Source organism: Lucilia cuprina, chromosome 6, assembly GCF_022045245.1.
Source record: "Lucilia cuprina isolate Lc7/37 chromosome 6, ASM2204524v1, whole genome shotgun sequence".
NCBI lineage: Eukaryota > Metazoa > Arthropoda > Insecta > Diptera > Calliphoridae > Lucilia > Lucilia cuprina.
In genome coordinates, this window is record NC_060954.1 from 49695708 (window position 1) to 49698336 (window position 2629).

Here is a 2629-nt window from a genome sequence, read left to right on the forward strand (position 1 = left end):
TCTATAGTCTGGACTATAGTCTTGTCTACAGTCTGGACTATAGTCTTGTCTACAGTCTAGACTATAGTCTTGTCTACAGTCTGGACTATAGTCTTGTCTACAGTCTGGACTATAGTCTTGTCTATAGTCTGGACTATAGTCCAGTCTATAGTCTAGACTATAGTCTTTTCTATATTCTGGACTATAGTCTTGTCTATAATCTGTACTGTAGTCTTGTCTATAGTCTGGATTATAGTCTTGTCTATAGTCTGGACTATAGTCTTGTCTATAGTCTGGCCTATAGTCTGGACTATAGTCTTGTCTATAGTCTGGCCTATAGTCTGGACTATAGTCTTGTCTATAGTTTAGACAATAGCCTTGTCTATAGTCTGGACTATAGTCTTGTCTATAGTCTGGCCTATAGTCTGGACTATAGTCTTGTTTATAGTCTGGACTGTAGACGTGTTAATAGTCTGGACTATAGTCCAGTCTTGTCTATAGACTGGACTATAGTCCAGTCTTGTCTATAGTCTGGACTATAGTCCAATCTTGTCTATAATCTGGATCTAATCCAAAGAGGGTTCTCTATACTACAATGCTTTACCTCCCCCTAGAAAAATAAATCATTTGAAAAATTTTCTATGTTTTCCGAAGAAAAATTTGTTTTCTTTTTTCTATCATTAAAAATATTTTACTCTTTTTGCAAAAAAAGTAATATTTTCTTTAAAAAATAAATGGATTTCTTTAAACAGTGTCGTCTTGTCTTTATAGGAATCAATGATTTTCTTCATTAGGAAGATAATTGCTTTGATTACTTCTTTTTTTCTATGTTCCAATTCTCACTTCCTTGTAACAAACTAAAGCAAGCAATGACCTGTTTAGTAATGAGTACGAGGTCGTAGAAATTCTCATTTTATTTTACAGTCCATTTCACCTTTAAAGGTTTTCTTATGTTTTTATTATGGTTATTTAGTTTAGTTACCAGCATTAAAGCTTTAATTAAGGCAATATCTTTAATTGGCTTTAAAATTACAATTAAAAGTTTTTACTTACACTCCATTTAAGTTAGATAATATGTCGTTTGATTTATTTCAATTTATTTCATTGCAGTTATTTAACAATCGGTTAAATGTACAAAAGAACCAGTCCAGATTTTTAACATTTTTTATAATTATATAGTATGATTAGTTAATATTTAAACTATTAAGTTAAAATGGCTATGATTACAGTTAAAATAAATCAACAGATGTTTAATAACAAACAAACAAGTTTATCTAGTGTGATTAGAATATAAAATACCATGAGGAAAAAGTGTTTTCTTTGAGTTTGTTTGTGTTATTTTCTTCCTGAAAATTATGGGATGTTAAGAAATCAAAAAAAATAATTAACCTGTATTTGTTGTTAAAATTAGCTAATGATTACAAATAATGCTAAAATATTGTTATGTAATATTCATGCAGACATTTGTTGATTTAAAAACATCTGCAAAATATCAAGTTTGTTTCTTAAGTCTTTTGTTTGCTGCCTTAAAGTAACTCAGTTATAAGGAGTTGTTTGTTTTTTTAATAAATCAACAAATTATATTAACAGTTAACAGTCTCAAAGTAGATTCTTTTTTTATTATTCGATTAATCGTTTTGAAATGCTTATAATTATTGCTACAATTTAGCAAAGTGTTGCAGAACATGCGAAAATCTTAAGCCAAACATATTACGCAAATACTTACACAGCCATACTGGCTAATAAAGCCAAACAAAAAACTTAAGACACAAACTTTGTTATAGATTTTTCTCTAGAGTATGTGAATTTTGTTACACAATATATTTTTTTTTTTTGCAAAATCTCTATGCAAATTGTACAATTTTTTAGAAGTTTTCTTCTTAAACCCCAAGAAAAAAAAATCTCTATAATCCTGTTCTTTAGTTTGACCGTTATTTAGTAACGCTCCACATAATTTAAACATTTTGCCAGCTCTAGTATTACTTATATGCAAATAACTTTGGTCTTAATGTCAAAAAAACACACAAACACATACACACCCATACTCTCGGTTAGACAACAAGTGCGTAGTTTTATGCATTTGATTTTTTCTCCATTTTTTAGCTAAAAGTTTTATGCGTTCATTGGTCTCTATCATACTCAGCGGGTATATATATATGGACAATTTATGAGGTTGCTTTACAAGATTAAAAGAATTTGATAAAATTTTCTAATAAATTGTTTATAAGAAGGGGAACAACAAACACAATATCAACAAAAAAATGAAGCAGCCTGATTTTGTTAAAGCTCTTTTGCTGGTTTTCTAAAGTCGAGGGGTTTTTGTTTATAAGGGTAATTAAGAACAATTTATTAATAGTTTTTTTTTATTTATTTTTCTACTCCAAAAGTTTTGACAAATAATTGCAAGACCTGTATATTTTATAGGTTTTTAATTCAAATTAATGATGTTGTTATATTACAGGAAGTTTCGTTAAAAAATTTTAAAAATTGAGGTGAAGTAAATTAAAATTGTTTATTTATTTACTATAAAAATGCAAATTGTTCAACTAGAACTGAACTAGAACTGAACTATAACTGAACTAGAACTGAACTAGAACTGAACTAGAACTGAACTAGAACTGAACTAGAACTGAACTAGAACTGAACTAGA

At 28.7% G+C, this 2629-nt stretch overlaps 1 protein-coding gene across 1 annotated transcript in view; it reads right to left on the bottom strand.

Annotated features, from left to right (window-relative positions):
* The window catches only part of LOC111677810, a 26520-nt gene that overhangs the window by 4219 nt on the left and 19672 nt on the right, over window positions 1–2629 (bottom strand). The gene's annotated exons all lie outside the window — the stretch shown is intronic.